The sequence below is a fragment of the Lotus japonicus genome, chromosome 1, assembly GCF_012489685.1.
Source record: "Lotus japonicus ecotype B-129 chromosome 1, LjGifu_v1.2".
NCBI lineage: Eukaryota > Viridiplantae > Streptophyta > Magnoliopsida > Fabales > Fabaceae > Lotus > Lotus japonicus.
The window spans coordinates 71,698,373-71,709,474 of record NC_080041.1 but is presented as its reverse complement, the minus strand read 5'-3'; the positions used below and the strand labels follow the sequence as shown (position 1 = coordinate 71,709,474).

Genomic DNA, 11,102 nt, shown 5'->3' with positions numbered 1-11,102 from the left:
TTGTGTGCTAGGTGAGATCGCTAGAACTCTTCCTTTACCAATGATAGGAAGCGGGAGCAGTCAAAGCTTCGGGAGGTGGAGGAAGAAGCTGCGGCTCTTGTGTTGTTACTTGCTCTCTTTGCAGGCATCTGCACAACTGTTAGCACATACACAAGTCAAAAACGTTAGTATAGTTAGTTCAAAAATGAAAAGAAACTAAAAAGGAGAAACTTTTTACAAAAATAAAAACAAAGCTACCTAAGAGCACCCAACAAGCTCCATAGTGATTTTGGCAAAGAGATATAGACAACCACAAAAGCATTTGCCAAAAATCGACTAAAAGAACTCATTGAGGCATTCTAACAAACACCTAGTAGGCAAAAGCTAAACTACACTAAACCACAAAATCCTAACTACCCAACTCTCACAAATCCCCCCAACCTTTCTAATTAAGCACAAATCAACCCACAATAAGCAAATACAATCCAAACCCAACTTGCACAAGCAACAAACCTCTCACCCAAACCCCAAAGAAGCATGCATTGCAAGACCCATGAACCAAGATGAAAGAAAGTGAAAAATGGAACTTACCTTGACTTGAGAGTGAGTGGGTGCAAGTGGAATGAGCTTGATGCAATGCAAAACTTAGAAGCACAAGGTAGAGCTAAAGTGTGTGCAAGTGAGAAATAAGAAGTAGAAATGAGGTATGGAGAGTGTGGGGTGTGGTTTTTATGAAGAAATGAGAGTTAAGAGTGGGAAAATGAAGAGTTGGGGGTTTTAAAACCCAAAAACTGGCCTAAAAACGCACCAAGAGCGTTCGAGGAGAGCGCTCAGGCGCTCTGCCCAGTTACAGAGGCAGTGCCTCTGTGGGTAATTGGCGCCTAGGCGCTCTGTCCAGTTTTTTTCATTTTTTTTTTTTGCCTTTTTTTTGAATTTAAACAACTAAAATGCAAAAGTAATAAAACAAAGAAAGAAAAAGAATGGGTTGTCTCCCATTTAGCCCTAGGTTATAGTCCTAGGTGGACTCTCCTTCCTATGGTGTTAGGAAGGAAATTCCTTACCATTGATTAACTTACCACAAGTGCAAGGAAGAAACCTTGCACAAAACCTTTGAAGCAAATCCTCCCATGAGGCAATGTCCTTTTGTTCATCAAACCAAGCTCTAGCTCCCCTTGTCAAAGAATGAGGGAAGAGTTTAATCTTCACTTCATCATTTGAAAGACCCTCAATCTTGACAAGGGAACTAGCTTGGGTAAACTTCATCATGTGAGCATGCAAGTTCTCGTACTTAGACCCCCCATACTTGTTTCCACTAACAAGCTTGATGAGAGCCGGATGGAACTCATCAACGTTCTCATTAGCTTTGGGGGTCTCTTCCGAAACCTTTGGTACGCTTCTAATCACATCACAAACAAAGTCATCATCATGGTTAGTTTGTATCATGGGATTAAAAACAGAAAATCTTACCTTTTCCTTACCAACACGAAGAATGGGATGACCCTTGTCAACATCAATCTTAGCTCTACCAGTAGCTAAGAAAGGTCGACCAAGAATGAGAGGAGTCTTCTCATCCTCCTCCATATCAAGCACAACAAAATCCACGGATCGATCCGCCATTTGCAAGGAAAGCATGGTTGGAGTAACCTCTCCTAAGTTCAGCCTCTCAAACATGGTAAGCGGCATCAAGTTGATGCTCGCTCCTAGGTCGCACAAGGCTTCCACATCCGTCACTCCTTCAATCTCCACCGGAATAGTGAAACTTACGGGGTATCTTCTTTTCTTTGGCATTTTCCGCTGCAAAATGGCACTACATTCCTCCGTCAACAACACCATCTCATCTACTTCCTTCAACCTCCTTCTCTTATGTAAAATATTCTTCATAAACTTAGCATATATAGGCATTTGTTCCAAAGCTTCGGCAAAAGGAATACTAATGTGGAGCTTTTTGAAAACATCCACAAACTTTGAAAACTTTTTGTCTAAGCTCTTCTTAGCCAATGCTTTAGGAAAAGGAACCTTGCTAGTTTCAAGAATAAGATCAATCATCTCTCTCGCCTTGATAGGCACAAAAACTTCCCCCTCAACTATCTCCTCTCTTTTTTCTCTCTCTGTTTTTTTCTTCAATTCACTCATCACTCTCCCACTTCTAGTGGTCAAAACAGAGACATTTTCATGCTTAGGATTGGGGATAATGTCGGAAGGAAATTTACCTTGAGGTCTCTCGGCTATTTGCTTGGCCAGCTGGCCAAATTGATTCTCTAGATTCTTGATAGCCACCTCTTGGTTCTTGAAATTATTCTCCGTCCGGTTGATGAAAGTTTCAACCAACTCCTCCAAACTTTTCTTTCTACCACCACCCTCAACTTCTCCTCGCTCTTGAGGTTGTCTTGAAGTTTGCCCTTGGAATCCTTGATTAGGAAATTTCCTTTGAAAGCTACTTCCTTGTCCATTGTTGCTTTGTCTCCAAGAGAAATTGGGGTAGTTCCTCCATCCCAGATTATAAGTGTTTGAAAATGGGTCATTTCGAGCTTGACCCATGGCCTTGACTTCTTCTTCCGGTCTTGTCTCGGTGCAATTTTCACTGTCATGAGGCCCACCACAAGTCACACACTCCACTTTGGCAACTCGGCCACCAATCACCTTGGTCGTCTTCATTTGACTCTGAATTTCATTCATTTGCTTGGAGAGTTGCTTGTTGGAAGCCATGAGTTGATCATAAGCTTCAACTTCAAGGACTCCTCTTCGGGCTTGGCGTTCATTACTAGAGTTCATGGCTCTTATAGCCATCTTTTCAATCAATTCGTACCCAATTTGTGGAAGAAGGGCATCGAACTCTCCATTTGAAGCTGTATCCAAACCAAACCTCGAAGAATATTGGAGTCCATCATAAAACTTTGCCACTTGCTCAGCTTGGGTGAGGTTGTGTTGAGGACACTTCCTCAAGAGCTTCTTGAAACGCTCCCAAGATTCATAAAGATTCTCATCAGTGGATTGAGCAAATGTCATGATATCATTCTTAAGCTTTCTCAAGAGGGCTCTTGGAACAAATCTTGTGGTGAATTTCTCGGCTAGATCCTCCCAAGATGTGATGCTACCTTGGAGATGTGAATTCAACCACTCTTCAGCAGTGTCCCTCAAAGAGAAAGGAAACAAACTCAAGCGGATGGTGTCCGCTGAGACATTTTGAACTCTATAGGTGTTGCAATTGCGGATGAACCGCTCCATGTGTGCATGAGGGTCTTCAAGAGCACCTCCACCATACTGACTTTGGCTCACCAAGTTGATGAATGCAGGCCTTAGCTCAAAGTTTCCCATGCCATCGGGGGAAACTTTGCTGTCCGGATAATCGTAGCTCATGGCCGCCGAGGTGAGGTCTCTAAGAGAACAATTGGCATTCTCCGCTTCCTGCTCTTGAAGTCTTAGAGCAATAGCCTCTTGCACTCTTTCTTCAATATGGGCTTGCAATTCCTCCTCCGTCATATGGACAGCCATGGCGGCTATCTCAGCAGCTCTTTGCTGAGCTCGACGACGATAGAGAGTACGTTCAAGCTCCGGATCAAACACCAATGGATCCGTGCCAAGCCTACCTGGCATAAACTGAAATCACACAAACAAAGAAAAGTTTAGTAACACCTATTCAATGCAATGTTTAGCAAAACAAGAACAAACACTACAAACTCTTAACTTAAACCGAAAACCACAAACAATCCCCGGCAACGGCGCCAAAAACTTGTTGGTCAATCTGCAAGTGTATAGAAACCTCCGAGTTTTAAAATATCGAACCACAGGGATTATGAGTGAGAATTGTGGATTTAAGCCTAAAGTTTGCAAGTTGTGAATGCAATAAAATTCTGAAATTGATTTTGGTTGTTGATGACAAAAGATTTGCAAAAGAGTAATATTGAAAGTGTTGAAAATAACAATTGATGAAAATACCTTGGGTTATTGCTCATCTAATCCACTCTAGTCTACCTATCCTATGCATGTGAAACCTTGATTAACTCCTTGTTGCTTTAGCCTATGTATTGATTCCTCACATAAGCAATTCTCTCAAACTAGAAGTTAAGCCCAATTCCTTGTGTACTTAATCATTCATTTGAGGTTTTTTAGCATATAAACTCAGGCCAACAAAACTCAACCCTCACTCTATCCCTAGTAGAAAGCATAGAAGGATCTATTTCAATTCATGTCCCTAAATAATAACAAACTTCCGTTTTGATTATAATCTAGTCTATAGCAAGTGTGCAATCAAGCTAATCATGCATAATGGAATTGAAATACAAGGTTAAATCAAGAACTCATGCATAGAGACAAGATTTAGAAAACTAGAGTTTCATAGAATCTCATAAGCCCAAAGCATAAAAGGACACTAGCCACTCATGGCTAGAGAATCCATACAAGAAATGTTAAAGAACTTAAGAAAAATTACAAGTTGGAAGCCTCTCACAAGCCCCAAGATTCTCCTCAGCTTCTAAACTTGATCAAAAATGAGTAAAATGTCTAAATGTTACAAAGAAAATGGCCAAAACTTTATTTATTGGAAAAATAAACGAGTCTGGGCGTTCATGCGCCAATTCAGCACGCCTGAGCGCCAATTCAAGCTGAAAATGTGCCCTCTGGAAGGCAATTGGCGCCTAGCCAATTGAGCACGCCTAGGCGCCAATTCCAAAAACCCTGGAAAAAGCGCCTAGGCGCTCAAAGCTCGCAGGAAGACCTTTTTATCTTCCTCTTAACTCCTCTTCAAGCCTCTTTAAGCCTCCCTTCAATTCCCAAAGCTTCTTGACCTTCTTTCTCCTTCAGTTTCAGCCCTGAAAACTTAACCACAAAGCCAAGGAAATATCTAGGAGCTCCAAGAGCCTATTAGCCAAGAGAACCCTAAAATAAAATAGAAAAATTATGCAAGTCCTAAACTTACTTAAAATGCAAGAAAGGTCCTTATAAAACTATACAATTACTAAAACAAAGTAAAAACACAAAGAAAGATAAAAAAAAATGCATGAGAGTGCATGAAACACTACATGAGACTCAACAAAAAGACACAAAACCAACAAAGAAATGACCCTAAAAACACTACTAAAATAGGGTCATCAGGATCTTTCATTATAAAGCTGCATTTGTGTATAAGTTGTTTTTTTAAAGGAGAATAATATATATAGAAAGAAAGTCAAGAAGCTTGGGAACAACCTCTCCCAAGTGAGGAAAAACAGAACGATAGCAGAACAACAGGAGCAACAAAAAAGCAAAAGGAAACTAAAGCTAAGCAAAACAACAAACAACAAGATGAAAAAAGAAACAAAAGCAAAACCAGTAGCTGGAACAGTAATCAAGAACAGCTCTAAAGGTCGAGAAAACAGCCACACCGCACCCTCCAACCTTGGCAGAAAAAGGACCTCAGAACCCGAAACAAGGCAGCACCGAAACAAGGACCTTAAAACAGTTGTGTATAAGGGAATGTATCCTAATTCACTCCACCATTAGCCAATTCCTCATCAGTCCTACATAGACACAAATTCAATATTAGTTTGTTATTATAACTATAAATTTAACTAAAAGTAAAGGGAAAATATTTCAAAGTGAGAATGCTTAAACTAAAAGTAAAGGGAAAATATTTCAAAGCGACTTTCAATAGCTTTCTCAAACTTCAACACAAACTCTTGTAATGTTGTTGATGCGTTCACAAAAGAATCAAAAAAATAATTAATACTTTCACTTCTCTGAGTAGTATTCATCCCATCAAAGAATGTACTTCTATTATAAATCGGTATCCAAGATTCTTTAATCTTATATAACCCCTGAAGCCATTCATTTTCCTCCAAGTTATACTCGACCATTATGCGCATTCATTCTTCTTCAAAACTTTGAATGTTATGTGAATCTCGAATGCATCTTTTCAAATCTCGCTTGTAAACAAATTTTTTGTGATATATGTGAGCTAACTTCTCAGGAAATTTCTTTATTATATGCCACAAACACAGACGGTGACGAATTTCTGGAAAGACTTTTGCCAAAGCAGCTTTCATGGCTAAATCTTGATCAGTTATGATAGATATATGTTTCTTTCCACCCATTGCTTCAAGCCATGTTTTAAACACCCACACAAAAGAAGCCTCTGACTCATCTTGTAGTAAAGCACAACCATATAAAATAGATTGCGAATGATTATTCAACCCAACAAATGGAGCAAACAACATACTATACTTGTTAGTTTCATATGTGGTATCAAAAGTTATGACATCCCCAAAGAGTTGGTATGATAATAGTGACCTAGCATCCATCCAAAACAAGTTCACCATCCGAGAATCTTCATCGCATTGGATTGCATAGAAAAAGTTAGAAGTTTTTACTTGTTTTCGTTTACAATAATCGAAAACAGCTTGAGTATCTCCAACATCTAAATTCCTTCTCCGAAGATTTCTGATGTGATTCCAACAATCCTTATTAGAAAAAGTTAAGTCATCGTCATTTGAAATTGCAGCAACCTTTTCAGTAGGTATGTCTTCTTCTTCAAATTTTTCAACAAGACTCTTTGCTGCTACACTCATCTTTTTATGGCACCTCATAAAGGACACACTTTTTGGACTAACCATGACATGATTATGATCATTGTTAAAAGACTTAATAATCAACTTACTTTTAGTTGTGCCTCTGGAAACAATAAGTGAAGCCAGACAACCACTTCAAAAAGTTGAGCACTTCCTTTTAGTTTAATTAGTGCTATCTTGAATTTCTTTAATTCTTGAGATTTGCACTTTATGTTGACCTTCATTGCAACATACCAAGACTGCTCTCTTTGGTTTAGTTGAGCAAACCCGTACTCCAAAACCATTCTTCTTCGCAAACAAATTATAAAATTCTCTAACCTTTTCAATGGACTCAAATTTCATCCCAACTTCAAGTTTGATGTTGAATTCTCCTCTTGCATCTTGTTTACTATTATCAATACCATTATCATCCATTAGTTGTTGTCCCTGAGTTTAAAAGAAAAAAAAATATTAGTATGAGCTTAGAACTAATAGCATGTCAAATTGATAACAAGTTCAATTCAAGCACCAGAAGAAACTCTTTTATAGCATCAACGAGATCATGTTGTTTTCTTCATAAAAAAATTGAAGGACTGATCCAATAGCAAAAGAACTTGGGGAAGCCAAAAAGAACAAGGGGAAACCATAAAAAGAAACAAGAATTAACAGAAACCAAAGAAAGCAGTACAACAAAAGAACTAGAGGAAGCCTCAAGATTAGCAACCAGAACAATACAAACATGAGAATCAGCCTATGTATTGACCGCATGACATACATCATCAATGAGGCAATTCCAATTTTGACCACTTCTACCCCTTGTCTCTCATCGTGAGCAATCAGAGTTGGACATTCCCACAGCAATCACCGATAGCAAGGAAATAAAAAATTGCAAGGAAGAGATTGCGATGAATTAAAATATACTGAGAACATAATCAAGTGTACGATACCAATTTCCCAAAATCACTTTTGAATACCTCTCTTTCTTCAACAGGAAGTGAAGCTATAGAAGGGGGATGCGACAACAGAGAAAGATGATTCACCTCCTCCATCGCTCAACCCTATACGGCTTGATTTAGCCCTACAATGAACCAAAATTTTATGCATGAAAATTCGTCGATGTTCCAAACCCTGTATTTTGAGATCACGTGAGGTAAGTTAGAGATGAATATAAGCCTTTGGATTTTAAAATAATACACAGTTAAGATTGGAAGTGGCTTTAGAGACTTACTCCTAGAATAAATGGAGACCTCCTCTTTTCTAATATATTCTTTACTAGCGGTGAAAGTTACACTACACCTATTAAACTAGAGATAAACACTTTAAAAAAAGGTAAAATTATTTTAAACAAATTAAATAAACCATGTAAAAAAATGAATTACATTTTCTTTTAAATGTTATTGGTAATCTTTATTAAATTCAACCTCATCATTCATAGTACATATTGAGATTACATAAAAAAAATTCTAGTTTTGTTTCCATCCATAACATTTCGTTTTGACGCTGGGAGTCGGAGATACCAAGCATGGTCCATCTTGTGTTATAGTCCAATTACACTGGTTGCATACCTTCGCATCCCTTTTTGCATCATATATATCAAACCATTTTGTAGTTATATTTTTCCAATTAAAAGCGCAAAAAAATAGTGTTGTGCCCCAAATGTTGACTTTAAAACTCCATTCAGTAAAGGCACCGTGATGGAGAAGATTTGCTCCAAGATCATCATCTCTGGATTTGCAGTGAATGGTTAGGTCCAGGTTCTCATACAAGGAATTTGTTACCCTCACATGTGTTTTTGAAAATGAACTCTGGCATGATGCCAACATAAGAAAGGAAAGTAAAAGAACCTTTTTCACAAAAAGAGACATTGCAACTGTTGATGTGTTATGAGTTGTGATTCTTTATTATATATAGGCAGAAATATTATTTAAAAAAATTATAGATATACTTATTTTTGTATATCAATTTACTTTTACATTTTAACAATTTATGAAAATCAATGAAATTTATTAATATTAAATGTTTCAACATTTATTTGTGTAAATAACATATTAATCAAGTTTTATTAATAATTTATACTTAATAATTATCTTTTTTTAAACTATATTTAATAATTTTCATCAAATAAGTAATAATAACATATTCTTTATATTCTTTATCAACAACAAAGTAATTTTATCATTTATAATTATAATTAGTTATAACTTTAATGGTGTAAAATATTATTTAGTAAATATGTGATTAATGTGAAGTTAAGTCAACTTTATTTTTACTTATTATTATCATTTATTTATTTTCCTTAAGTTGTCATTAATAATGAATAGTTATTTTAGTTAAATATGTGAAACAGATTTTTTTACAATTTATAATTAATATTTTTATTAATGTATACATCAAGTCATCAATAAATAATTAATAATTTTAAATGTATAGGTCAAGTGACGTTTACTTATATATACTAGATATTATACACATGTGTTGCACGGTTTTATTTACAATATTTCTTAACATTATATATAAATTATTGTAGTTTAAATAAATAAAAGTTCCCGTAAAAAGAGTTAAAATATTTTTTAATTATAAATATAAAAAATTGTGTTAAGACATTTCAAAAAAATATTAGAGTTCTTTTTGTGTAAGTAATTGATATTACTCAAATTTAATTATTGATATTTAATTAATAATTATCATCCTAGAAATAATTTTAACAATTTAAATCTTATTTATTTAATAATATGAAAATTCATTAAGTTAATTTGAAATATTTAAATAAGTAAAAAAAGTTAAGTAATGAGTGTTTAATATCATGAAATAATTTTTAATATTATTTTTTATACTTTTAACCGGGAAAGTCATTTATTGTGATCTGTCAAGACCAAGAAAAATAAATAAATTTTAACTTATTTGGTTTTCGAATGTTTCCTCATAGCTGATAGCCATGAGACTAATCGCCTGAGGCTCTACGATTATGTTAAGTGGATAAGTCTGTCACAACAAAAATTTATACAACTTGGACCATTAATATTTTTTACTATTGTGCTTCCTCGAGTAATTTTTACTAATATATAAAAAATAAAAAAAATATAGTTTTAAATATTTTTCGATAATGCACATATATGTTATATAGTTCATATTAAATACCTTTAAGCGGAATTTTTTAATTTTGGAACTACTTTATCTAAATTATTTATTAAAACTATTATTTTATTAAATAATTTTACTTTTTAATATTTTTCAAATGAAAAGCTTAAGAAAATTTTAGTTTTTTTTTAAGTCAATTTTTAGTTGATGAATGTTGTTATTTAATGCAATTAGTTGAATAGTTTTTTAATACACAATTTTTTTCGGTTTTCAAATATTTTGTAATATATTTTTTACAAATAAAAATTATTATTTCTTAATGTGTTTTAATACAAAGGTATGAGAGTTTTATGGTTTAATTCATTTAATGTAATACTCAAATTTTCTTTACATATAAATAGAAAATTTTAATTTTAAAATATTTTATCTAAATTATTTGTTAATAAATATCATTTTATTATTGAGTTTAATTTTTAATATTTTTGAAATGAAATACGTAAGTAAATTTTAAGTTTGGGGGGTTGTTCTTGTTTGGTTTTCAACACGTGTGCTTGTTCACATGTATCTCTATTTCAATAAAATATCATTTTTCCTGTAAAACAAAAAGTATCCAATGGAATACTTAAGTAAATTTTAAGTTTATAAATGTGGTTATTGTAAATAGTTGAATATATTTTAGGAATACAAATTTTTTTAGTTTTTAATGTTATTGTTTAATATATTTATTTCAAAGAAATTTATGATTGCTTGTTACAATGTTTTTAATACAATGCAACACTTGAGCTTTGCTAATGCATTTAATGTAAAACTCAAGTGTGCTACTCTATAAACTTTTTAATTCTTTCATTATTTAATGAGATGCATATTTTTTTTATAAGCCATGAATTATATATTGAAATGAAGTACAAGGGTTACTTCAACTCCAATACAAGTATGAAGAACAAGAAAATAAAGACAAAGACAATAGAAAATTACAGTAGCTGAGAGTCCAACCCTTGCTATTGCTATCCCACCGCATACTACTTTATCACTCCCAATGAGAAAATCCCCTCATCCTTAAAATGAAGAGTGTCTTATTAAAACCTTACTAAGAAAAATCATTTTGGGATAAAATTTAATGAAGGAAAAAGAGTACACAATTTCTATAGTCTATATATGAATAGAGTAGAGTGAACCAGAAAACTACTACATTCAAGTATTCAACACAGAGATAACATAGTTTTTTTTTTAAATAAATTGTTATGTTCGATGCTTCTCCCATTAAGCTCCGCTAGGGTTTCCCTTATAGGCGCTTGCCGATGAGACCTCCCCTCAGGCTTCGTGCTTCCCTCTCCTCCCTCACTGGGCTACCTCCCCTGGCCTGACCACCTGATGGACCCATGGCAGAACATCTCCCTCTGCCCCGACGAAATTGAAGCATTCCCACCGTTAGCTGAAGAACCAGATCCAACCCTCACCACAGATTGGTGGCTTGTGGGACGGGTTCTTACCCACTAATCCATCAATAACTGATCCTTTAAATCA

General features: G+C 34.8%; 1 long non-coding RNA gene and 1 other non-coding gene across 2 annotated transcripts; one reads left to right on the top strand and one right to left on the bottom strand.

Moving 5' to 3' along the window:
• Positions 1-2,896: 2,896 nt before the first annotated feature.
• On the top strand, positions 2,897-3,003 carry LOC130734775 (small nucleolar RNA R71). Its single transcript, XR_009018120.1, has one exon. It is a non-coding gene; the product is annotated as a small nucleolar RNA R71 (small nucleolar RNA).
• Positions 3,004-4,335: 1,332 nt separating this feature from the next.
• Positions 4,336-7,683, bottom strand: LOC130746170 (uncharacterized). Its single transcript, XR_009022037.1, has 3 exons — positions 7,475-7,683; positions 6,611-6,947; positions 4,336-5,474 (listed from the first exon to the last, which is right to left on the bottom strand). It is a non-coding gene; the product is annotated as an uncharacterized LOC130746170 (long non-coding RNA).
• Positions 7,684-11,102: the final 3,419 nt, after the last annotated feature.